Source organism: Hylobates moloch, unplaced genomic scaffold (assembly GCF_009828535.3).
Source record: "Hylobates moloch isolate HMO894 unplaced genomic scaffold, HMol_V3 SCAFFOLD_8, whole genome shotgun sequence".
In the NCBI taxonomy this organism is placed as follows: Eukaryota; Metazoa; Chordata; class Mammalia; order Primates; family Hylobatidae; genus Hylobates; species Hylobates moloch.
This window is the reverse complement of record NW_026652283.1, coordinates 50,794,747-50,821,975: the sequence shown is the minus strand read 5'-3', so window position 1 is coordinate 50,821,975 and position 27,229 is coordinate 50,794,747. Positions and strand designations below refer to the sequence as shown.

At 44.0% G+C, this 27,229-nt stretch overlaps 1 long non-coding RNA gene across 1 annotated transcript in view; it reads left to right on the top strand.

Moving 5' to 3' along the window:
- LOC131384043 (uncharacterized) overlaps window positions 1–27,229 on the top strand; it is an 88,020-nt gene that overhangs the window by 45,443 nt on the left and 15,348 nt on the right. Inside the window, exon 3 of the long non-coding RNA XR_009214532.1 lies at window positions 438–587. This is a non-coding gene — a long non-coding RNA (uncharacterized LOC131384043). The remainder of the gene's footprint in view (window positions 1–437; window positions 588–27,229) is intronic.

Genomic DNA, 27,229 nt, shown 5'->3' with positions numbered 1-27,229 from the left:
TAAGTCCAGAAGCCACATGGGAGTGAACCGAGGAGCAAGCTGGAGGTGAAGAATTGGAGGTGGTCAGTGTAGATAACTCTCAACCAGTGAGCACTGAAAGGGCTGGGAGGAACCTTTGAGGTCTTCCATGGCAAGCACTTTAAAAAAGATTACAAAGAGATTCACAGACATCATCTTTTGTAATCTTTAGAACAATCTTGTGACATGGGAGGGTCAGGTTTTGTTTCCACTTGACATATGAAAAAATGGAAATCCAGAAAGGTTTTGTGTCTTGAGTAGAGCGTTCATAGCAGAGCCAGGAATGGAACTGAAGTCTCCAGAATCCCTGCCCTCCTTCCACTTTCCAAACAAAATGCCATCTGTCTGGAGGTTATTTGAATGAATGAGGACTGTATTCACCACACTCAAGTTTTCTTGATTACATTTTCTCTCCTCAGGCCCTACAGATTCAGGACCACGGCCAGCACCCACACTGCCTTCCGTAAACACTGAGCTAAATAAACCTAGAGCCTTGGTGATGAGATCAGCACTGCCTTTGTAAGTTGGTTTTCTCAACAAACGTCAACTGATCATCTACTAAACATAAGGTGAGATGACAGGTTCTGGGGACATGGAACTAGAAAACTGCCCATAAGGAGCCCACAGTCTAGGATGGACAAGACATGGACACAGAGTGTGAGAATGTGCACAGGGGTTGTGGGATCCTAAAGGAGAGTGAGGGTCAAAGAAGCCTTCCTGGAGGAGACACAGCCTGAGGTGAATCTTGAAGACAGAAGATGGCAGTGAGGAGCTACTGAGGGGTTTTAAGCAGGGGTGTGACAAGGTCACATGTGTTTTAGAGAGATTTCTGGTGCAATGTGAGAATAGAGGAGGGGTGAGAGAAGAGATAGGGAATGACTCAGGAGACTGAATAAGAAGAAGTCTCCCAAAGCACATTTAAAAAGGCATAGCTAGGTTTTAATCTTGCTTGCAAAAGCAGATGGAAATATTCTGTGTTTTATATGTTTTCTTTTGGCATTGGAAAGTTTCAATTTCTTGACCAGCAGAAGCTGATACTGGGGGAATTATACTGCTGGTGGGCAGCAGGAAAATGACATGCAGAGAAACAGGGAAGGAGGAGAATCTGATTTGTTGAGCTGTTGTTATGCATCAGCACTATGCTAGGTGCTTTTTACATAGTCTCATTTAATTCTCCCAACAACCTGTGAAGTAATGAGGTCTTCATATTTTATAACAAGAAACTGAGGATTAGAGAGGTTAATTACCTGTGGCCCATGGCCAAACACACAAATAAAAGGAAGAGGCAGGATTTGAACCCAGGTCTGCATGGTTCCAAATGCCTCACATTCCCTTCTCATGCATATGTGGTCTCAGTGGACAATGTGGTGGAGACCTAGCTGACAGAAGAGCAGTCTTCTTGTTCACACACAAAGGAATAATCACAATAAGCATTCTTTCCTCAGCTTCTAAGTGCAGGAGATTTAGAAGGTTACAAATGGACTCAGTATGTGTGACATAGTCACTCCTAGGCGAGGTGGGTTTTACTTGCTTCTTACCACCCGATGATATCACATCTTGCAGAAAAGAGTGCTTCTGTATTCAGGGACAAGAAGATAAGAGGTTTCACATCGGTGCCAATTACCTTCTTTGACACCCCGAGGTGCCCTTGGCCCCCAAATTTTGAAGACTGAATCATTCTGTCTGGGCCTTTTGTGGCGGCTATGGCAGCGTCTGCCGCAGAGCCTGAGGAAGCTTTATGGAGATGGTCACACTCCAGTGCCCAGCCTACTTGTTGGAACTTTCCAGAAATATTGCACTGCAGACATTTTCCACGCTGTTATGCTAATGGAATCAGGAAAAATCAATTGTCCTTAAGGAACAGGGGAATGAGACGTGCTGTAAATGCCACGGGATGAGTGATTGGTTGATTGCTTGCCCGCGATCGGAGCTCGTCTCATCCCTACATTATTCTGATGAATTTTTATGGCATGCCTCCTTTCTTGCTTGCTCCCTCTCCCCACCCCCATCCCCCCTTAGCTGGGGAAGAAGGTTTATGGCTTGCAGCTTCTCAGTTGATTGAATGCAGCTGGCATTGTTGCAGCAGAGGACAAATAGGTACATTTGCTTTACAGGTTGAGAAAAGTGGGTTTGGAGAAATTGCACAGCCACGTCCCTCTGCAACAAAGGCGCCCTTAAAAATGCAGATATTTTAAATGAAATGATTTTACTCTCCTTCCAGGCTGTCCCTAATCTTTCTGTCAGAGGAAAGGGCAAAAAAAACAAAAAAAAAAAGGTTGGGGAAAAGAAATGTATAGCTTGTGATTCTGCGGAAATCCGATTTTTCATTCTTATCACAAAGGACGCTAACGAAGGCATTTCATTAGTATTCATTTTAGGCCAATGTGATTTTCTCCTCTTTGCTAACACAAAAATAAATAAATAAACAGTCGAGCTATGTCTGGGAAACTGCCGACAAGGCGGCTTGGAGCAGAGGTCAGCATTTTCTGGAATGAGTGTGCGCCGCATTCAGTAAGGTGGCCAAGAAAATGGATCCAGCTCAAATAAGGGCCATCTGGGGCAGGGAAGAGACAAGGTTTGGGATGGAGACAGGTCCCTTGGGTTTCCAAGCTGGTGTCCAGCTTGGCCATGGCAGTTTGTGGACTGGAGAAGGCAAACAGGCTGTGACTGCTGTTTTCCATGGGGCGTTAGCTGCAGCTGATACTCTCTGTATCTGGCTGCTGGTTCTGAGGGTGTGGATACTTCAGTCCTGGCCAGGGCTCTAGGCAACTCTTATCGTTCTTCTTTCCTGTTTCTTCCTCAAGGGCAACTAAGCCTTGTTGAGGGTTGGGAAATCCTACTGGGTGAAAATCTGGGAGTGTTTGGCTGGAAAGAGGAGATTTGGGGACACAGCTGTTGTCTTCATCCATCCAAGGGAGTATTGTGGACGGAGAAGCAGGCTTATTGTATTGGACTTCAGAGGGCTAAACTAGACTCAGTAGGTGGAAGTGACAGCATGGCAGAGAAATCCATCAGATTTGAGATCAAATTTCAGATCAAGCATTTTCTGAAGATGTCCGCAGGCAAGTCTCTGAGCCTCAGTGACCACATTTTTAAAAGGAAGTCAATGAAAATAAACCCCAATGTATTCTTTCCAGGCTACTGGAAAGTACAGTAACTTGGAAGTTACTGTGCTAGGAAGTGGCTCTCAGTGACCCCTTTGTAGAGAAGGGGAAACCCAGATTCAGAGGAGGTAAGTAGCACAACCTCTGGGAAACAGGCCCCTAGACTCCGAGGCCAGAGCCCTTTGCCTGCCGCAGCCAAGGGCATCCTTGTTCAGCTACTTCTCAGGGCTGCTGTATGGAAGAGGTGAGTGAGATACACAAGCAGAACACTGTTTGTTCTTCGATAAAAATTCTTACCCAGTTCACCTCAAAAACCAAGTCATCTGACATATTTCCATCTCTCTGGGGCTGTACACTCCTGGAGGCCAGTGTCCCTTTGTACTCTCTGTGCTTAATTCAGACGTTTCAGCAATTCCTGACTTGCCTTAACATGCTGTGTCTTTTGATACTTCCTGGCCCTGGCCTATGCTACTGTCCCTGTGTGGAACATTCTCCCCTGCCTTTTTAATTTGGCCGAGTCTCACCCATCCTTCAACTCAGATTCTACAGCTTCTGAGGAAACTTCCTTGACATCCCACACAGGCCTGTTATTCTCTCTGCTCTTGTTGGGTCACTGTGTAGTTGTTTATAGAACCATAATGATACTATTAATAGTAACACAATGAGCAGTGGGAATCTTGGTGTCAGGCTGACCTGAGTTCAAATCTTGACACTGCTGTGTAATCATGAATGAGTTACCTAAACTCTCTGAGCCTCCCTTTCCTCATTGGTCAATGGTGATAGTTATAGTAATGGTACCTATTCCAAAAGGCTATTTGGAGAATTCAATGAGAAATATTTGTAAAGTACTTTCTCAGTGCTTGGCACATACAAGACCTCAGGCAATTCAAAATGAATGACTGAATAGAGTTTCTTTTAGGTTGGCTAGAAATATTGACTGAGGTGACCAAGGACACATTTGTTTTTCTGTTCCCTCACTCCTCTTGTCCATTTTCTCCTAGCCTTATTCCTTCCTGCCTGTGCCATCAATGATAATTAACACCTACAGTGTGCCAGGCAGTTAGTGGGAGACCCAGGATAGAACTAGGGTTTCTGAGGCTCTAGTCTAGGACTCTTTTTCATCGTCCCTCTCCCAATCAGGTAGCTTCTCAAGGCAGGTGTCGCATCTTTTTCACCTGTCTCCCCTGCTGTGCCTACCACAGTTTAGGCCCCACTGTGGGTGGTCTGTGAAGTCTGTGAAGGGCCGGGGTCGTGGGCTCACTGGCAGGGGGATCTGGAGCCCAGTTCAGTTTCTGCCTGCCTGTGTGACCCCGAGGCCATCAGTTTTCTCATCTATCAGGGAGTGGCACTACTTCCTGCCAGACCTGCTGCACTGGGCTATTGTTAATAAGAGAGGAAGAGGAGGGTGCTTTGTCAGCTCTTATGCGTGGTAGGGGTTGAAGCTATTGCTGCTGTTTCTGTGTCCTTGTTGTTGTTATTGCCTCTCAAAATAAAAAAGTCCTCATAGCCAGGGTCCTGGAACCAGTCTGTTAAAGGAGATGGCTCTGCCCTTGAAAGCCACTCTCCTGGTCTGGCGTTTCCTGTGAGTAATTTGAAACTGGGGCTCAGGGAACTGAACTCCAGTTAATGGTTTTCAATAAAGAATTAAGTGCTGCTTGTCAGGCTGGCGCTGGGGCCTGGCTTCCCGGAAAGGGGGAGAGTGCTGGGGGGTGGGGAGCAGTTGCATGCGTTTAGGGATGCTTTTGCATTTTCCGGTCAGTTAGGCAGCCTGATGAAAAAGGGATAAGATCTGGCCACAGCAGCCAGAGGGCGGAGGTGGTGGTGGGTGGGGGGGGGGTGGCAAGAGAGACTGAGACCCCGCACTGTAGAGGCTGCAGGGAGGGAGTAATGGTCATTACCATTAGAGCTAGATCAGCTGTTTCTACAAAAAGCCTGTTAGGCACCTGGCTCTTGCCCCCTTCCCTCGGGGCAGCCCCTGTGGGAAGGAATGCTGAAGCTTTTTTTGCTAGTGCTGCCTTCCACATCAGACATCACCTTTATAATAACCACAGCTCTCCTTGCATGATTTCTGCATAAAATAGTTCTTTAAAGCCTCATCCACAACCCTAAAAAGTTGCGATTACTTTCATCACTCTTGTTTTTCAGATAAGGACATTGAGGTACACAGAAGTTAAGTAACCTGCCCAAGGTTACACAGCTTCTGGAGTAGGAGATCAGGGCTTCAAACCTAGGTAGTCTGGTACCAACATTATGCTGTTTAACCATTCTGTGGTATTGCCTGTCATAGGGTCTTGACTCACTTTTTCTCCAGCCTATGAGGTTGGCAGAGGACGGTCATTCACTCCATCTCATAGATGAGGAGACAGGGTCCGGGGGGTGTTGTGCCTCTGCCAGGGGGACCAGAGAGAGGGAGAGGTAAATCAGGCATCCAGACATGGGGGAGAAGCAGAAAGGCCCCACAAGAAAGGTATTTGGTAGCAAGTATCAAAAAACTTAAAAATGTTCATACCCTTTGTCCTAGTATTTCTGTTTCTGGGCATCTCCTCTAAGGAAACAATCTTTCCAAAATAAGACAATTCTAAATAAAAGAAAAGATTGATTATTTATGATATCAAATGATTGGAAGCAATTTAAGTACCTAGCCATTGGAAATGGTTGAATAAAATCCGGTGTTTACACTCAATTTGACAGTCTGTAGCCATGAAAAATAATGGTTCTGAAGGCAACATAGTAATCTGAAAGAATGCTTATGATATAATGTTAAATAAGGAGAAAAGTAAATTGTATGAATAATAAAATTCATACCAAATTGTATGAATAATAAAATCTCAAGTATGTACCAAACATGCAGGAGATAAGCAAAATAATAGTTGCTGTGTTGGGATGATGAAATTGTAAGTTCTTTTACTTTGTTTCCAACTTTCTGTAATGTGTTGCTTCAAGTATAGATAAATTGATGGACTTGGTCCAGAATATTGTTGTATGACCTAGGAAAAGCTACATCTCTCTATGCTTCAGTTTCCTAATCAGTAACTATGGATAAATCCTCCTTTTTCCAGGATTGCTATATTTAATGAGATAATAGACATAATGTACCTAGCAGGAGGCCTCTGCATAGTAGGTGACTAGATGATGTCAATTACTACCCTGAGCTTTATTCTGTTTCTCACATGTTGTCTTCTGTCTCATTGATATTTGCACAGTGAGGCTGGTATAGCCAGGCCCAAACCTGTATCCCGGATATGAGGGCTTCCCAGAGTCAGGCACAGACATATCACTCCTCCACTGCCTTACATCTACCAAAAGAATGAAGGCCAGATCCTCCAAGGAGAGTCAGCTGGACCTCAAGCCCCTAGGCAGCTGCTGAGATTGACTTTCCCTGAGGGTGTCTCTGAGAAACACACACTACTAAGCTGGCCTTCTTTTCAGAGAACTTCTGGCGGAGCATAGAGACTTGTGTGGTTCTGATACTGCCTGCTGGGGGACCCACAGGCCATCAATTTTCTCATTCATTTGTTCGTTCATTACTCATTCACTGCATCATGTAGAGAGTCAGCTATAGCAGAGCCTTATTGAATGTTGACTCTGTACCTAATGGGCGTAGGGGTGGGGGTCTGTACAATGGGCTTTCACTTACCTTAGCTTATTGAATCCTCACATTTGCATTGCAGAAGAGGTTCACTTAGCTAAGCATGGCAATTTTAAAAAGCAAGATACAAATGAATGTCTGTCCTCACATAGTCAGTCAGTTAGTCCCCTGGCCCTGTCAACTCTGTCTTAGTGCTTCTGAGACCTAATCCTTCTGCTTCAGCCCCCAGCTTCAGTCACTCTTTTTGCCAGAGTCATCTTTATAAAACCCAAACCTGACCTTAGGAGAACATCCCTGCTCAGCCTGTAAAAACCAGTTTCTTTTGGTCTGATCTCCCCCAATCTACCCCAACACACAGCCACTTCTCCTGTGCCTCAGTGCCCCTTTATGGCTTATGCTTCATACACTCTTCCTACTTTCTAGAATGCCCTTTCCTACACGACAGACTCTAACCCATTCTCTAAAACCTAGCTCAACACCCGCTCCTTTTTGGCTCCCATAGAGGATTTTCTGCTCCCCTTCTGTGCCCATCTCTCACTGTACTGCAATAACTTCCAAGTCTGTTCTTCTTCCACTCCAGGACCGTGCATTCCTCAAGGGCAGAGACCATGCCTTTTTATTTTTGTGTCCCCAGAGCTTAGCTCAGAGCCTGGCACAAGCAGAGGCCCAATGAGTGTTTGTTGAGTGAATTATGAATGACAGTGTGATCTCAGGGCTTCCACTAGGGAGGAGCAACAGGGCTCTTTGACCTCTTGGGAATGGGAAGTGTTCTCAGCTGAATTCTCTTGGCAGACACTTTCCAGCATCAACAGCTGCTCACTCCCCAAAGGCCCTGTCTCTGCTCAGCCCCCTGGCTGATATGAGAACATTTGGCCATAAACCTGGCTAGCTGTGGGATTGCAGCCAGCACCTTGCAGAGAGCTCATCCTGGCAAAGCCTTGACCTGAACAGCTGGGCAGGCATGAATGCTTATGGTCTGGCCCTGCCACATCTCAGCCCCATGCCATGCCTCTATGCCCCCTCATCCTCCAGGCTACAGCACTACTGAAAAGTTTCCTGAAGGCATCTTGTGATTTCACTTTTCTTTATAGTTCCTTCTGCCTGGGATATTCTCCATCTGCCCATGCTTCTGTCTTTGCTTAGTGAATTCCTACTTGTTCTTCTTCTTGGTTCAGGTGTCACTCTCTTCTGGGCCAGGAGCCTGCCCTGAACACCTCCCAGTCTCTGGGGGCACCTCCATCATTATACTGTTCACACTGTGTTGTCATTATCTGTTTATTTTCCCCACAAGTCTGTGGGCTCCCTGAAGGCAGACACTTGGTTTAATTCACTTTGGTGTCCCTAGTACCTTGATCACGGTAGCTGCTCACAAGTATGTGCTGCATGGGTGAATGGTTGGATGGATATGTGGGTAAATTGTGCTAAGACCCTTCCCTATTGCTCTGAGTCAAATAGTGGTACACTGTCCATGAAGGGGACCTGAGAACACTCCCCAGTGCAACAGTGGGTTGGAGAGAGGCCTGAGCTTCAGGACCAGCTCTGCTTCAAACTGGTTCTGAGTTCTCTCTTCACCTGTCTAAATTCATTTCCTGACCTCTTAAATGGGAATTACAACCCTTGCTCATCATACCTAGTAGAGTAATTGTGAGGATCAAGTGAAACAATGTCTCTGAAATTATTTTGTAAACTGTGAAGTGCTGTGTTTTTACTCTCTGTGGGGGAAAGTTCAGTGCTGTCAGGTGGCAATGCCCACTAGGGGGAGTGGCAGAGCAGGCCAGGCCCTTATATTGGAGACATGGGGACAGTGGATGCCAGCTCTGCGCTAGAACTCAGGCTGGCCCAGAAAGAGGGGATGCAGGGTCCAGGATGCTTCACGTTGAGGTCCCTGGCTCCCCTTTCCTCAGCACTTCTCTCCAGGTTTAAAGAGCAAGCTGGGCTATCTTTGAATTGCTAGAGAAGGAAATTAGAAAAAGAAAACCTGGCCTGATGGCAAGGGGTCAGCCCTAACACTGCCTTATTGTGGGGGTGGGAGGTGGGAGCAGGAGATAGCTATGGGCAGGCTGAAAGTGTAGGACTTCAGCTTCTTTCCTTTAGGCACTGCTTTCTGTGACTAGCTCAAGAGCCTGGATTTCAGGGCTCTGAGGCCATTGTCTGACTGGTATAGGGCATATCTACTGGCTTATGGAATGCCACCTTATTGGGACAGGGTCTGGGGCTGCACATACCTCTCTCCACGGTGCTTGAAATCTGCAGGCTTGGCCTACAGTTGATTAGCATCCTCTTTGCTGGGGTGGAGGGGACCAGACAGGGAGACCAGCTGGAGGAGAGCTCTGTAACCCAATTTGCTGTGCAGAGAAGCCAGTCTGTCTGGCAAGAGCTAATTGGAAAGCTGCTTCCTCTAAGCCTGGACCCAGGAGGGCCTTAGGCCTGGCTGGGCGGGGCCCCTTAGCTAGTCCAACATCACTTAGTGCTTTGTGGGAGCCACTCCCAGCGGGAGAGCACTTAGCTCTGGTAATTGGCCAAGCAGGCTTATCATTAATTCATGCCAAATTGTATTTTTTCTTTTGAGAAGGGCAGGGGGCGGGAGGCGGGGTGGTGGTGTGGCGGGGGTGGGGGGCAGGGGGTGGTGGGAGATAGAGAGAGAGAGAGAGAGAGAGAGAGAGAGAGAGAGAGAGGAAGTGGGAGGAAATGAGTTTCTGAAGGGAAGCGTCTGTTTCAGGGCTTGGTTGAAGCAGCTTCTTCTTAGGATTGGGAAGACTGAGGATTCATTTGCTAATTTACTGTTGACCTGAGCAAGTCACTTTCCCTCAGGTGGTCTTAGTTTCCTAATCTGTGGTAGGAGACAATAACTTGTGATCTATCTATCTCAGAGGATGGCTTTGAGGGCTGAATCCAGATAATGAGGGATGAGTACTTTTCAGATGTTCATTTCAACAGGCTAAGGGAGACGGAAGCCATTTACATTTAATGTAATTATTGATGTGGTTGGGTTTCAGTCTATCATTTTTTGGGCAGTATCTTTCAGATAGCTTTTTAAGTGACTCTATTTTATTTCTTTTGTTGTCTTATCAGCTCCTTGATGTGTAATTTCAATGGCTACCTTAGGGTTTATACTATACATCTTTAACATTGCAGTCTGCTTTCAAGCGTTGTTGCAGCACTTCACATGTAGTATAAAACCTTAAAATAATATACCTCCCTTTTTTCCTCCTTGCCTTTATGCTAATTTAGTCATACATTTTACTTGTAAACTTCATAATACATTGTTATTATTTTCATTTAAACAATCAACTATCCTTTAAAGAGATTTAAATCATATTTTTAAAATCTTATAAATGTGGTATTCTTCATTCCATTGTGAGGATTTATATTTCCATTTGGTTTCATTTTCCTTCTGACTGAAGGACTTCCTTCAATATTTTTTCTAGTGCTAGTCTGCTGGTGGTGAATTATTTTGGCTTTTATATGTCAGAAAAAGAGTTATTTTGTCTTCACCTTTGAAAGGTATTTTCACTGGGTATAAGATTCTAGGTTGACAGATTTCTTTTTATACTTTGAAGATGCTGCTCCATTGTCTCCTGGCTTCATTATTTCTCTTTAGAACTCCTTTTTCACCTTATCTTTGTTTCTCTTTTTATAACATTTCTTTTCTCTGTGATTGCTTTTAAGATCTTTCTTTTATTACAGGTTTTGAGAAATTGGATTATGATGTGCCTTGGCGTAATTTTCTTAATTTTTCTTGTGTTTGGGGTTCATTGAGCTTCTTGGATCTATGAGTTTATAGTTCTCATCAAAGTTGGAAAAATTTGCAGCCATTATTTCTTCAAATAATTTTTCTGCATCCCTACTCCTTCAGGGACTGCCATTATACATATATTAGGTTTCTTGAGGTTGTCTTGTAGATCGCTGATGTTCTTTTCATTTTAAAATTTCTTCTTTTTTTCCTGTGTCTCATTTTGAATAGTTTCGATTTTTTTCAACTTTACTATTTTTTTTGCAAGGTCTAATCTGTCTTTAATTTACTCCATTGAATTTTTCATCTCAGACATTGCAGTTTTCACTTCTGGAAGTTTAATTTCAATCCTTTTTTATGTCTTCCGTGACTCTACTTAATTTTTTCAACAGAGAGAATACAGTCATAATAACTATTTATTGTCTGTATTTCCTAATTCTAATATCTGTGTCAGTTCCAATTGACTGTGCGTCTTCTTAATGTGGGTCCTATTCTTCTACATTTTTACATGCTTTGTAGTTTTTGACTGAATTCCAGACATTGTGAATTTTACCTTGTTTGGGGCTGGCTATTTTTATATTTCCTTAAGTATTCTTGAGATTTGTTCTGGGATGCAGTTAAGTTACTTGGAAACATTTTGATCCTTTTGTGTCTTTATTTTAAGATTTGTCAGGCAGGATCAGAGCAGCTTGTGATCTAGAGCAAATTATTCCCTGTAACTAAGAGAAGACTCTTCTGAGTGCTCTACCCAATGCCCTGTGAATTATGATTTTTTTTTCAAGTTGGCTGGTAGGAACAGATACTGTTTCTGATCCTGTGTGAGTACTGGACTCTGATGGGTCTTTCCTTGGCCTCGTGTAGTTTCTTCACACATATGCACTCATTGTTCAGTGGGAAACCTTCAGAGATTTCTAGAATTCTCTCTTTGTGCAGTGCTGTCTTTCTCTCCAGTACTCTTTCCTGTGAACTCTAGTAGTTTTGCTCTCCTGGGACTCTCAGCTCTGAAGCTACTATTCAGGGAGTCCACCAGATCCTCCCTCCATGTGCTGAGGCATGGAAATTCTCAAGCAGTAAGTTGGGGGCAATGGTAGGGCCCACCTTGCTTGTTTCTCAGAGATGACTATTGTTCTTTGAGAAACAATACAAACTATTTTTGCTTCATATCCACTGTTTTAAAAGCCATTGTTTTATATATTTTGTCTGTTTTTTTTCAGGGGGAGTGGGGTTGTTTTACATGAGAAGGCAAACCCTACCCTTGTTACCACCTTGCCTACAAGTGGAAGTTCACAAAGAGGCAGGAAATGAGGATCTTTTAAATAAAGTATGCTCATATACCTAAGTCTTGATGGTGTGGGTTTCCCAGGGCTGGTTACAGTAAGGTTTGATAGAGTGGAGGACAGCAATAAAGAGGCCAAGATCCTAAGTCCTGGAATTTGTCCCTGATTATCCTGCTACTTATAATTTTTAAAACAGAGTCCAAAATTTCTATCATATTGTTCAGGATTCTTCCTAATGCAGGCACTTCCAGAAGGGCTCCCCAGAGACAATAAATAATGAACATCATAAATAATAAATTATATAGTATGTTGGTATGTAATAAGTGGTATTGCCTGTGGAAGTCATCACCACTGTGCCTGACACATGGTAGGTAGCTAAGAACTCTTTCTGAGAAAGCCAAAGAAGATTTCTTCATATTGGGAAACCAGTGGGAGCCAAGTCTTGAAGTATGATGAGAAATTCACCAGGTACAAGAAGGAGCAGTATCTGGCATAGGAATAAACAAGATTAAAGTTTGGAGATGGGGGATATGTTTGGGAAATGGCCATGGTCCTGTCCCTGACAAACCCACGCAGTTGCTGTGGAGCGAATGCATCAAGCTTTCAGGGCTGGCAGATGGAAGTTGTGTCAGCACCACGGAGAGCTCCAAGGGAGGCCAACCTCAAAGGAGAGCCCTGGCTGCTCACCAGCTGATTTACCTGGTCAACTCAATCCCAAGCCAGAGTGACTCTGTCCAAAATTCAGGCAAGGCTGATATCTATTTTTTTTTTTTTGAAATGGAGTCTCGCTCTGTCGCCCAGGCTGGAGTGCTGTGGCACAATCTCAGCTCACTGCAACCTCTGCCTCCTGGGTTCAACGATTCTCCTGCCTCAGCCTTCCGAGGAACTGGGATTACAGGCATGCGCCACCATGCCTGGCTAATTTTTGTGTTTTTAGTAGAGAGAGGGTTTCACCACGTTGGCCAGGCTGGTCTTGAACTCCTGACCTCAAGTGATCCACCTGCCTCAGCCTCCCAAAGTGCTAGAATTAAAGGCGTGAGCCACTGCGCCCAGCCCAGGTAAGGCTGATATCTGAATTTGACTTCAGAATTGGAAGCTAGTCCTTTTCCATCATACATCTCTTGCTGTTGGAGCAGTTGGCAGAATCTTGTTGCACTGAAATCTTTGGACTAACTGTTATCTGAAGATCTGGGTTTGAATCCTAGTTCTACCACTAACTAGCTGTGTAGCTTTAGATGGATGAGTTAGTTTCTCATCTGGAAAGTGAGAAAAATGATACTTATCTGATAGTGGTGTTGTGAGGACTAACTAGGAAAGAGCTAGTAAAGCAAACATAGAAACATAGAAGATACCTTGCAATACTTTGCTGTGGGGTGAGTGAAAACTTTAGCAATGTTAGATCCTCTCTGGAGGTGATGCATAGGATTTCAGAGTTGATAAGGGAGAAAGGACATTCTAGGCAGAAAGAACAGTGGAGCAAAGGCAGGAAGGCATGAAAGTGAATGGCTTGGCCAGGAAATAGAGAGTAGTTTAATGAGACTGAAGCTATTCAGCTGCCACTTTTATTCTGAGGCTTCCTGAACCACTATTTTCAGCACAGAGCACTCTCTTGAACTCCTGACTTTATTTCCAGCTAGTCTATTGTGCATCCCTGTTGAAAGTTCTACATGCAGCTCTAAGTCACCTTTCCAAAACAGAATTCATCTCTTTCCTCCAACATGCTGTCTTCAGATAGCATGTCAGAAGGAAGTGTGACTTATGAATGGCCTTAAATTGGGTGAACGTTGTTTTAAAGAATATGGTGACCTTATTCTCCTTTCCAACTAAGAGCAGAAAATGAGTCTGGCTTAACCTAAAGCATGAGATAATTGGGTTAGAGAAAGGAAGGACTTCCAATATTGTAAATTGTGGGGAACTCAGAAGGGCTGAGCAAAAGAGGTTGTGCAATTCTCTCCCCTGAAGAAGAGGAGACATTATCATCTAGCTAAGATATTTTTCCTCATCATCACTATTTAGTAACTATTACAATAATTGAATTATTAATATTCTTTTAACAACAGTTTATATTTTTATAGAACTTTACAGCTTATAAAAGGTCTAATTCGATCTTAATTGCCACCCTATGAGGTTATCAAGATAAAGATGATTAACTCATTGCCCCTCTGCCCTCATTTTATACGTGGAGAAACTGAAACTGCAAGCCACAGAAGTGATGTAATTGGCAAGAAATCAAGTGGTGCAGCCAGGAACAAAACTATGTCTCACAGCTCGCACCCAGACCTATCCCAGACCTATACTTTTTTTTTTCCAAAAGAGCACTCTGGCTGTCAACTGAAAACAGCAGCAGCAGCAGCAGCACCACCACCACCACCACCAACAATGACAACTGTTGCATTTATAACTGAAGATCCACAGAGTCCCTCTTTCCAGTGTTAGTTGCTACAAGGAGTGGGAGAATGAAGATCTGACCTCAAGGAATACAAGAGTTTTTGTTCAAAGTTCCAAAGCTAAGCTATTAGAAGGGAGGGAGGGCCTGATGCCATGTCATCTCTGACCAAGAGAATTGGTAGAATAGAAATAATCTATTTCTCACGTGGTCTAGGACTTGACAATTTACATAGCAGTTTTATATCCTCTACTTCATTTGACATGCTCCCATCACCCTGTGAAGCATGTGTCATTGTTACCACCCACTTTCCAGATAAGGAGAGATGGGGAGGCTCAGGGAGGTGAATGGATTTGCCTGAGGCCACTGGTCAGTGACTGAGCTGGGATAGGAATTACTTTCTCTGGTCTCTTGATCTCAACTCTTTCTCTCACTCTTTCTGCTGCATCTCAGTTGCTTCTGCATCTGGCCAGTCCCAAAAACAAATCCTGTCATTGAGTTGGAATGTGGGTGCTGGGGCCCGGGAGACAATGTTTTCTGCTTTTCAATCTGTTCTTAATTTATTAAAGTGATGAAATAAGGAAGAGGCCCAGAAGGGTGGAAGTTTTCCATCAGTGAGTCAGGGGAACATGCAGAGGCAGAAGGTCAGGAGGAAACTGCTGTTGCTCCAGCAGCTTCACCCATTCTGGTCAAGTCCCCACAGATGTGCTGGTGGGGGAGACCTTCTTAGAGCTGCCCCAAGAGTAAAATAAACCAGAAAAGAGAAGCCCTACTGGAGACTCTCTCCCTCCCCATAATGTTGTCTTTGACTACCTGAGCACCTTCCCTCTTATCTGACAAATGCCCATTGTCTAAGGGAGAGACTCAGTGAAGGCAGAAGGGGGCCTAACTCAGCCTGAGGAGGGTCAGGAAAGGCTTTCTAGAGAAGGTGACACTGGCACCTGAGACTTGAAAGCTGAAAAGAAGTGATCTGGGAAAGGGGAGTGAGGAGGAGAAAGTGTTTTCCAGGTGGAGGAAATATCAGGTGGGAGGTTTGGAGATGAGAGAGGGAATGGCTGGAGCCATCAGGGTGGAGAGATGAGGCTGGACCGGCAGAGGGGTTGGCAGTGCTGGTATCCAGAGGGCCTTCCAGGTCAGGTTGTTATATCTCCTCTGAGGAAGAGTCCTGATTGTTAGCTCAATTTCTTTGGTTAGGCATAAAGAATGGATTGCAGGAGAGAGTGGCAACCCAAGGCAAGTAATAAAAAGGCTAGAGAGTTGGTGGGGACTGAGTAGGGGGCAGTGGGAATAGGGATCAAGAGACAGAGAGATGGAGGGACGGATGGAATGGAATCTTTTTTTTTCTTTTTTTTGAGACAATGTCTCACTCTGTCGCCCAGGCTGGAGTACTGTGATGCAGTCACGGCACTGCAGCCTCGATCTCCTGGGCTAAAGCAATCCTCCCACTTCAGCCTCCTGAACAGCTGGGACCTCAGGCACGTGCCACCATGCCCATATGATAATTTTAATTTTTTTTTTTTCATTAGAGATGCAGTCTTGCTATGTTGCCCTGGCTGGTTTCAAACTCCTGAGCTCAAGTGATCCTCCCACCTCAGCCTCCCACAGTGTTGGGATTACAGGCATGAGCCACCACATCCAGACTGGATAGAATCTTATTAGACTAATGGACCTTCTGGTGCATGATGACTGGATGGTGGGTGGAGGAAGGAAGAGGAAAAAGCTGGCTTGGCCCAGGCCTTTGTGACTTGGCCCAGGTGGCCACTACAGACAGCTGTCTGTGTACAGTGTACAGAGGGCGATGTTCTTGAATTGCTGTTCAAACCCAGACTGTTTGCTTGTCATCTGTGCTAGTCAGGGTCTCCAGTGAATCCAGAACCAGTGGAATACACAGGCACACATATACACACACAAAATAAGGAATCATCATGCAGTTATGGAAACTGAGAAGCCCCATGATCTGTCTCTGCAAACTGAAGACTCAAGAATGCCAGTGGTGTGATTCTGGTCCAAGTCCAAAGGCCTGAGAACCAGGGGAGCCATTATGTAAATCTCAGTCCAAAGGCAGGAGATGACTGATGTCCTAGCACAGACATGCAGGCAGGAAGGGGATGAATCTTCCCTTTTTCTGCTTTTCATTCTATTTAGGCTCTCAGTGGATTGGATGAGGCCCACCCACATTGATGAGAGCAGTCTACTTTGCTGAGTCTAATGAATCAAATACTAATCTCATCCAAAAACATTCTCACAGAAATGCCTAGAAATAATATTTAATCTGGGCACCTTTGGCCCAGTCAAGCTGATATACAAAATTAACCATCATACCATCTATAAGACAAAAACTTTTCTGTGTCAGGCTCTGTGCTGGGCATTGGGCCTGCAGTGATGATTCAGAACCAGACCTTGTCTTCCAAGTTGGGAGACAGGCATATAGCAGTGATGACAACATGGTGTGCTGCGGTTGAGACAGAGAAGTTTCAGGATCCCAGAAAGGGAACCTAAAGGAGGGCAGGAAGGCTTCCTGGAACACGTGACTCCTGAACCAGTTCTTGAAGCCCAATAGGAGTTAGCTGGGTGATTGAGGGAGAATATAATATTCTGAGGACAGAAAAGAAGTTGTGAAAGAGAATGGTATGATCAGCAGGAGGTATATAGGTGGAGCCAGGTGTGGGGAGAGGGAGACAGGTGGGGTTGGGCTTTCCTGGCCTGGTTCTTTGTGTACTCTGTTCTTTCAACTTAAGAAATTTTTCTCTTTGGCTCACATTACACTACCCTTTAAGGTCTACTTTAAATTCAAACTTCTCGAAGCCTGCCTTAATCCTCTCCCTTGCCAAAAGTAATTTGTTGAGCACCTACTAAGTGCTCTTTATATCTTTCATTTTATTAATTCATTAAGGCATCCCTGTGAGGTCAGCCGTTCAGTTCAGTTCAGCATACCTCTGGTCCCTGCTATCTGCCATACCCTAAAAATATGGAGATAAATCAGATATTATAGCTCACATTCTAGTGGAGAAGACACGCCTATTAACAGATATTTTTAATACAAATAACATTGGGTGCTATTATCTCAATTTTGCAAAGAAGAAACTCAGACATTTACTTATTAACTGATTTTGCCCAGGGTCATATGAGTAGTAAGTGGAACCCTGCTCTAGGTAGAGTTGAGGTCAGTGCTCTGACCTCTGTTCCAGTCAACTCCCATGGCACTTATCATGGTCTGTCTGGGAAGGATGTATAAATAAGGAGCTGCTGATATTTGACTTACCCTGGGACTTGGTTTTGAGCTCAGTGAAAGCAGGATCCAGTGTTGTGAAGTGGTTCTGCAGAGAGAGAGAGAGCTTGAGAAGAGGGTGGGACTAACATTTAGAATGTGTCTTTCACGTGCCAGCGTGTTGTTCTGATGCCAGTCCCACTTCCCACCTTTGTGCCCCTTCCTCTAAATAGCTTCCCACATCCTCCCACTATCATCTGCCCTGGCTCTTTTCTCTTCTCTTGGTCATTGCCTGTTCACTTGTTTGTCTTCCCCACTTGATCAGGTTGGAATCTTCAGAGCCCATCATAGTGTGTGGACTGTAGTCAGAGTTCAGTAATCCTGAATTGGATTGACAGAATTCTTACTGGCCATGCTCTGACAGAGAGTCGGCTTGTGTCTCTGTCAGTATTTGTGGGTGTTCAGTCTGTGGGTTATCTGCGTGGGCTCACCATAGTTTGCATGGTGTGTGTAGCTCCTGTTTGGGCCTTGCATTGACTTCCTACATGTTCCCTATAAGGGTATTCCCACCCCCTTCTGAGCCCTATGCCTCCTCCCCTCATTAGTATCTTACCCTGACCAGCCCTAAATGTCCATCTCTGTCAGAAATATATTTCAGGGTAACTCGTGTCTCCTAGACATGATTAAAATACTTCTGAACGCCCTTGGGTGTGGAGCCTAGTCTCTTGGTGCATATCAAGTGCCTGCATTTGCCAGCTGAGCTCCCCAGCTCTGTATCTGCTGACAATGAGATCAGGCCCAGCTTGGTTTTAAAGGTGAGTGGGCAGTAAATGATAAAACTACACTCAACCTCTTGCATAGTCCGCAGCTCTGAAAGCACTCCAGCAGGTTTACAACTTCTCTAAGGGGCTGAATTTTTGTGGGGAGGGTTGGAAAGGTATGGATTTAGAAATTGTTGTCTTCAGACAGTTTGTGTTTCTGGGTGTTTAAGAAAGTCTCCCCCCTCACCCCAAGCTGATCATTGTGTTTTAATGACGCAAAATCATGAATATTAAACCAACGGAAAGTTGACAGTATTTAAATGAGCATCATTAAGAGACACATAAATTAACAGGGTTTTTAGTTCTTGTGGAACTGCCGTTTCAATGTTAATTAAACAACCGGAGTGCTCGGGCGCTTTTGCAGCAAACTGTCCCCAAAGTGTGCTGCAGAATATCATTATGGGTGGCTGCCTTGCTGTTTAATTATTTCCAAGTTACTTTTTTTTCCATTGCTGAAGTAGTTTTATGCTTGTCTTGCATTTGGAAAAGGTGATGGAGCTGAACCTCTAAGGAAGCTGTCAGTGTGATCTCTGTTGGCCCAATGGTGAAGACCTAGGCTGAGCAATGCTTGTCTCTTCATGCTAGCCTTCTTTGAAGGAAGCCCAGGTGCCCCTTTGGATCTCCTGATGGGCTGGTCCCTGACTGTTAACCTGGGGTGTCTAGGAGGTACCTGGCTCCTTAGTTGCTGACCATTTTACTCTTAGAAAGTTGGAGGTCTGAATTTGAATGGAGCCCTTAGATGCAGAAGGAAAGGCAGAGAGTGTTAGATTAGGGGAAGGGGTAGCAAAGGCTTCCATGATTATGCTTGAGGCAGTGTGGAGTGGAGGAGTCAGTAGCCCTGGGATCTGCTCTTGATTCTATTTGGTCTGAGTTAAGTGACTGATGCCACCTCTCTGGCATCAGTCTCTTCAACTATAAAATGACAGGGCTAGATTAGATCATGCATTCTCAAAGCGGGTGATGTTGCCCTCAAGAGGATAAAAACTGGTTCTTGGGAGGGTGGAAAGAGTGTACTCTTATTTTAATGTGTAAAACAATAAATGTGTATTACATAAACAGGTACATAGTATATTTGTGGTGTTAAGAAAAGACTGAGAAATACTGGACTGGATGAACTCTAGGAGCTTCATCTTTAAAGAAAAGAAAGTCTCCTGTGAGGTGGATCCCCAGATGGTCACATTCCCTGGAATATGGAAATGGTCTTTATCATTACCTGTGTGACCTTGACTGGGCTCTTATCTCCTGGGCTTCAGGGGCCTAGTGTGTCAAAGGAGGCCATTCTTCTCTTACTAGTCCAAAGGTGGGGGGCTGGACTAAAGGAACTTTAGAAGTCAGTGAAGCAGCCTGGTGGAGAAGGATGCAGTCCTGGGTCCCAGAGTGTGGCTTTTGAAACCAGCCTACTGGCACCAAAGCTTGGCTCTAGCACTTAAAAGCTGTGTAAACTTGGGTGAGTTCTCAACTTCTTTAGCAAAATGGGATTGCGCACAGTACTTCATGGGGTTGTTGTGAGAATTAAGGCAGTCAACATAAAGAAAGAATTTCATGGGGTCTGACATACAGTAAGGGCTCACCAAGTGTTGATTATACATATCATTGTTAATATTAGTTTGTTTTATTGTTATTACTGAGTGGCCTTGACTGAGTTGCTGAGCCCCTCTGGGTCTGGGTTTCATGGTTCACAGCTGAGACATGTTTCATGGCTTCACTGTATTTTTGCACACACATTTTTTCTCTGCTAGAATGCCCTTCTGCCTGTGTCTGCTGGCCAAATTTCCACTCATCCCTGAAGTCCCCTCTCAGCAATCATCTCCCTGGGAAGCTTCCTTAAATAGGCTTAGGTGTTCTTCTCTGGGCTCACATGTGGTATACCTCTGCTCCCTTCTTCATTTCTGCTGTTTATTTTTGTGTTGCTTTCCTGCACTCTTCCCTCCTTCACTTCCTCCAAGTTTTTGCTCAGATGTCACTTTCTCCATGAGGCCTTCTTTGACCACCCAATCTAAAGCTACTACCCAAGACATTGCTTATTGCTTCCCTTGTTTTTCTTCTTACACACTTTATGTTCAGCCCCCCACCAGAATGCAAACTCTCGGAGGGCATAGATTTAGGTCTGTTTTAGTTACTGTTGCAACCGCAGAATCTAGAAGAGCTCCACACATAACAGACAATATTTATTGAACAAATAAATGAATGAAGTGGGCTTCCCTCCTACAGCATTCCATGCTGAATGTTGGAAATATTTGTAAGACCAGTTTGCTACTACATGGTGCTATGATTGAGGGACCCAAGACCAGCTGAATCCCATTATGGTGAAGCCTCCCTTTCCTCCCTTTCTCCTCTCAATGTTTCTAAGGATATTACTGCACAGGGTGGGGACTAGCAAATCAACTGGAGCAACCAGATACGCTTTACTCTAAACTGAGGTTTTCATTCCAATGCCTAGCACCAAGAACCCCAGGGAGCTGAGCTGGGCTGCTGGGCATGTGCCTTTCCCCTAGCTCATTAGGATTGCACTTCCCCACACTACAGCAGGCCACCAATGCCCAAATCTATGTCTCATATCTTACCACTGTGATTCAAGGAAATATTAACCCAATGCCCAGAAAACTGGAGGGAGTGAGTAAGAGAGAGTGGGGCTTACCCCTATGCCCAGTGCTGAGCTGACCCAGTTGCAATGGGTGGATGGGGTAGAGAGGCCCTCCAAGGAGAGATGCTTGGACAAACAGCTTCTCTTTTAGGATATTTTGATATACATTTATCCATGATATATCCCCCAGGATGGGTTTGTTTAACATCATAGGGCAAGATTCCGAATACAATGTTAAATGGAAAAAAGAAAAAAGAAAACTATTATCTATCTATCTATCTATCTATCTATCTATCTATCTATCTATCATCTTTCTATCTATCTATCTATCTATCTATCTATCTATCTATCTATCTATCATCTGTCTATCACTATGTATGTATGTATGTATATATGTATGTATGTATGTATATACTGGAATGAAGTCCAGTCAAATTCTTCTGAACTCGAAATATCCATCAGGTTGTACATTAAAGCACCTGTGGTAGGGGCCCAACAGGAACTTGGGCAACAGAAAACAGCCTGGAATTGGGGTGTCAATATCAGGCCTAAGCTGATGGAGTAGGGCCTTTAACCTCTGTAGAAGGGTGATCACCTGGAGTGAGGACACAATGTGAAAAGAGCACAGTATTGGTTTTTTCCAGAAAGGGTGAAAGCTTGGGTCTGGAGACGAACTGGGGTTTCTCTCTTTTGGTCTTAAATTTCTGGCTGGGCCCAGGTTTGCTCACTGGGCATCCCAAGGTAAAAGAGCTTCCTGCTAGGGGTGCAACTTTCAAAAGCCCTTTTATAGAAATTAATATCTATTTAATCCAGAGAAGTCTTTAAAACTCAGGACTCCAAAGACAAAAACATAAAGGAAACATTAATAAAGCTATAAAATTTTTAGACATAATACTTATCAAGTTATTGGAATTACTTGTTTAATATATTTTCTCTATTAGACTGTAAGCCCCATGGGAACAAGTACTGTGTATATCTTTTTCATTATTATTTGACTGGTCTCTGGCACATGGGAGGTGCTCAATAAATAATAATGATAATGTGTAAACAATAGGAAATTCACCATGCTTCCAGTATTTGTTATGGTTATAGAAAATAACAACAATAACAAAAACTTTCTTTGGAATGTTTTCCATTCTTTCCTCCTTGAGTATGCCAGGATTAATGGAAGAAAGTTTATACACCTTGAAGTATATTGGGAAAATTGCCACAGCACTTTGCAAATTCTCCCTTCATGAGGTGGAGTGCATTTCAGGCTGGTTTTGTGACTTGCTTTGGCCAATAAAATAAATGACACTGGGTGAGTTATAAGCCTAGTTCAAGAGGCCTTGCAGGTGCCTCTCTTGCTCTTCTTGGAATACTGAGACTACCATCATGTGATCAAGCTGAGGCTACCCTCCTAGATGATAAAAAACACATGGCTCGGTTGATACCCATAACCACAGAGTTGATAGCCAGCCTATCTCCAAAGCAGAGCTTCCCAACTGACCCAAAACTATACACAGGCAAGTGAATGAGCCCAGCCAAGATCAGCAGTGGAACTGCCCGCCTGAGGATAGCCCAAATACAAACCTACAGAATCATGAGCTCTGTAAATGGATGTATTAAGCCACTAAGTTTTGGATGGTTTGTTACGCAGCCATAGATAACCAGTAAAGATATTCAGAGGTAATTAGAAGGTGTTTCATCCTATGCCCTGTCAATAGAAACACAAGTAAAATAACTAAACAAAGCTCATTGGGAAATGTGTAATGAAAGTCATAATGTAGGAAAAACATTTTCAAGAGGAACCATACTGAGCAAGTATTTTCACAGCAGGTAGCTGTCCAAGGGAGAGATTGCTGAAGCTTGGTGGCGGTGATGGTTGTGCATTGGCAGTGAAGGTCCAGAAGTTTCTCCAGTTCTTAAGGTGCTGTTACCACAACTCTTCTTCCTAGACCTCAAACAGGCTTTGCTCACTTATTCCTGTCATCTCAGTGCCACTGCAACTCTCATGCCCAAAAGGGTCCCCAATACCTATAGAAAAATATTCAAATTTCCTCTCTATGATTTGACCTCAAAAGACTTTCTCATATCTTTTCACATCCTACCACCATCCCACATACACTATGCCATCCAGACCAATCCCCGTGGTCTAAATACACCATTTTTTTTTACCCCCTGTGTCTTCATATGTTGTCTCTCTACTTGGACCCCTCCTTCACTTGACACACCCACCCTCAGCCATCAGGGCACACTTATACAAATTTTACCTTCTTGGTGAAACCTTCACTGAGCTCTCTCAGCTCCCAGATTGTGATTATGGCAACATATCTCATTATGAGCTAAACTTCTCTCCTCTCCTTGTCTCCTTGCCTCCTCTCCTAAACTTTTCTCCTCTCTACTTGGAAACAGAGTCCCCATCTAGTTCCTATTTCCAGGACAAATTCCCAGTGCATGACCTGGAATACAGTAGGAACTCAAAACTATTCTTTGAATAAATAAATGAATGAAAGCTAACATTTGAACAGGGTTTTGCAGCTTACGGAATATTTTTGCATCCATTGTTTCATATCAGATATTTTCATTAGCCCCATTTTCCAAATGAGAAAACTGAGGTTCAGAGTGGTTAAATAAGTTGTTTGAGGTTTCTCAGTGAGTAATTAGGAGGAGACAGGAATCAAGGCTTTTAAATTCCAAAGCCCATAATGTGTAAAACTTGTGTGGTTATTCACCCATGTATTCATTGCACAAATATTTATTTTGTGACCACTCTGTTCCATGCCTGCTCACAATTCTCCGCCTCTCCCCAATGCTGCAAATCCTGCCAGGATCACTCTTTCTACGCTTATCTTCCTGCTTTGCCTTTTGTTCCCCATGGGAAGTCTTCATTGAACCCAGGCTAAGTTAGGTACCTTATCTCTATTCCCATAAAGTTCTAGATTTGCCTGTCACATTTCTGTCTTCTCCAGTGGTCTGTGAGCAGTTTTAAGGCTTTGTGGGACCCCTCTACAATTCCTATACAACAGCAAGGTCTTGTCTGGTTGCAGTAGAGCAAGGGGCCATGTGAAAGATGAGGCTTGGGGGTAGTCAGCAGAGGGCAAAGGATGAAGGGATTTCTTAATCATGTGAAGGGACTTGGACTTTATCCTCAAGGCAGTCAGGAACCAGGGAAGAGTTTTAAGCAGGTGAAATGCCATCATTTAAGGCATAGATGAAGTGGAACTCTTAAAGAAAATTGAGAAGAGATAGCCAGTGAGGCTGGGGAGACCAGCACACCTAGGAACATTCTAGCAGAAAATGTTGGTGGTCTGCAGAAGTCCCCACACCTCACTTAATATGCTTTCAAAAGCACTCCTGGCTCTTCTTTGGTGAATGGCTCTTAGGCTACTGGGAATTAGCTCTAGCCCATTAGTACAGACAGCTAGAGGTGTCTGGGAGTTTACAATGATTGTTGGATGTTGGAAGGGGGAGAGTGAAAGCCCAGCTCCCTTGCCTTGAGTTGGGATGATGTATACTTCAGACTTCCCCTTCAGGATCAGGCTCAAATCTACCCTCTGCAGGACTTTTGCCTGAGAACACAGCCTTATTTGGCTCCTTCTCCTTCTTGTCCTGCTTTCTTTACTCCCTCACTTGTTTCTCCTAGAAACATTTCCTTAATAAATCACTTGCATATGAATCTCCATGTCAAGGTCTGCTCTGAAGAAGCCAACCTATGACCCATACATGGGTATAGACATTGACATATAAACATGAATACAAACTGTATATATGGGTACAGACATTGACATATAAGCAGGAAGGCAAAATGTGTTCATGCCCCAGTGCAGGAGCTCAGAAACATGTTCTGTCCCTTCTTCCTGTTCTTGGGCTGTGAACAGATACAGAAGACCATGAATCCTACCTCCTAGGACCACAGTAAGAACTGACCAGTCCCATGAAGCTGAGCTGAACTTGTTCTGCCTCCATCCATGAGTGATTTGTTGTAATTCTCTTCATCTTTAGAGCCCTTTTACATCAGTTCTCTCAGTGGGCCTCCAAAACATCCTACAATAAAGGCAGGGAAGCTATCAACTTCATTTACTAGATGAAGAGACTGAAGCTCTGAATGGCTGTGTGACTTACCTGAGGCCACACACCTACCCTGGTTTTCTTGATGTCGTCGTCTGATTTTCTCTACCATGCTGCTCCTCTGTGAGCTACTGGATCTATAAATAAACATGAGGAAAATGTTCATAGCTTTGTGCTACAAGATGAAGATGAGTAGTACAAGGGAGTAAATGGATCCCTGTATAGAAATTCAGTGCATCCAACAAGAGACAAAGGCAGCTGGGAGTTAGTGTCATGGCTACACAGAGTGCCTATATGGTAGACAGAAAATAATAGGAGATAATGAGGTTGAAGAAAATGATGTGTTCCCCAAGATCTTGTCCAGAGGAAGTACAAGAGTGTCCCTCAAAGCACACGTTGTATCCAGTGCAGAGTGTTGGGGGAAATTGGAAAATTGCAAAGGGAATGAAGCCACGTGCTCAAGGTGATGATACAAAAAAAGGAAATCGAAATGAAGCTACTCATGCCCTTCTGGACACAGTTTTAGCATCACCTTCTCTGGAAGGTGTTCCCTGGCACATCCACCACCCCTAGCCCCAGACTGGAAAGGAGGCATTCTCCTGTGTTCTTCTTTCCTGTTTCCCTCTGTCATAACTCTTAATAGTTGATAGAATCATTTCAATTTAATGTTTCCCAGAGAAGACTATGGAATACTTGAGCAGAGACTAGATCTAAGTCGTTCATGAATCCCACTACCATGATCACAAACTGAGTCATGATCCTGACTACAGTTTAGCCTGGTCTTGGCCAATGACTGGTCCTGGACCTCAGGTCTTAAGTGCCCTGATCTTGGCCACAGACTGAGTGATCCTGGCCTTAGCCTGAGCTCTGATTCTGGCCACAGACTGAACCCTAAATCTGATCATTCTCTGAACCTCAATCTTGGTCACAGCCTGAGCCCTGATCTTGGTCCATGCTGAGGACTGATCCTGGCTATAGATTGAGTCATAAACCTGGCCCTGACCTAGTCATAGACTAAATCTGGACCCATCTAATATGCTCATCATCTCACAAGGGGCCCAGTGCGCCACTCTGTTGATATTTAAACAACCTGTTGCTCACATGTTTCTTGTCTCAGCCTCACACGTATTAGACCTTAAGCACTCCCAGGACACATCTTCCTCCACAGGCTGGCATAGTGTGGGGCCTCTACAGGCTGCTGACAAGGGCTGGCTTGCTGAGTGACCACACTCTGATGAGGATGTGTTCACAGTGGCTGCAGTAGGGTAGAAACAGGAACCACTAAGGTCCGATCACAGAAGATCTTCTTGACTGCCTCTACCCTGACCATCTCTGTGATCAAAGCACATTTGAGAAAAAATTTGCCTTTTTACCTGCAACACAACAGAATTCCAGGTAACAGAATCTGCTTTTCCTTAATTAAGAGTCTGCCAGAAGTGGGAGAACAGTCGGGAACTTGAGGACAAAGAACATGAGAAGGAGAACTTTTGCCTTCCCAGGCAGAAAATTAATTATAAAATCAGATTGTGTTACCAGAATTGTTTATATCTGTGTTTTAAGGAATTTGCCATCTTCTGAATCTAATGGATGGAGCAGTCAGAGCTTGACTGCTACAACAGTTTTTCATTTGTTTGGAAATTAGTCCAAATAATGAAGAAATGCTTTTCAATACAACATGAAGGCAATACAATCGGCACATCTCCTTTTAAACAACAACAACACAGTTCTCAACATTGAATAATTAAAGAAAAGCATCTGTCAGAAACAGGTTGTGAACTTCTGGTTTGGAGGAATGCTACTTCTAAGGGTATACTAATACCTATCAAAACTCCATACTTGAGCACTTTCTTTGTCTGTATCATTTTTGCCCTTCAAAATAGACCTGAGAGTGTGGTAGGTAACCTTGTCTTGCATTTCAGAGAGAGGAACCCCTGGCTCAAGAGAATGGAGTCACTTGCCCAGGGTCATCCAACTGAGCTGGTGCCCTTTGCACTCCCCATGCTGCTTCTCTCTGGGTTTGGTAAAGGTGTTTTGTCTTTTCAAGAAATAGGTAAATGGTTTTTTGCTTCAACTTGTGAGTTTTTTTACATGGGTAAACCAGTCTGAAGTGTTAATGATGACTGATGATGTAGACAAAGTCCACACATTACAGCCGCATAGCCCATTTTCACATACAACTGCACACCTGCCCCAGTTTGACCAGCACCCATCCACTGTGTGATCTCGTACATGTTGCCTTTCCTCTCTGAGCCTCCATTCTTCCTCAGTAAGTGGGGGTAATGTCTACCTCACTGATTTGTATGAAAAGTAAAGATTATGTTGGTATGTTAATGAGTAATTGTGAATTAGTTAGTGGTTGTGAGTGTTAAACCCTGGACAAAACCACAGTGGTATTATGGCACCTAGAATAATGCTGGGTGTCTGGTAAGTCCCTGAGCTGTGTTTTGTGAGGTTGCTCC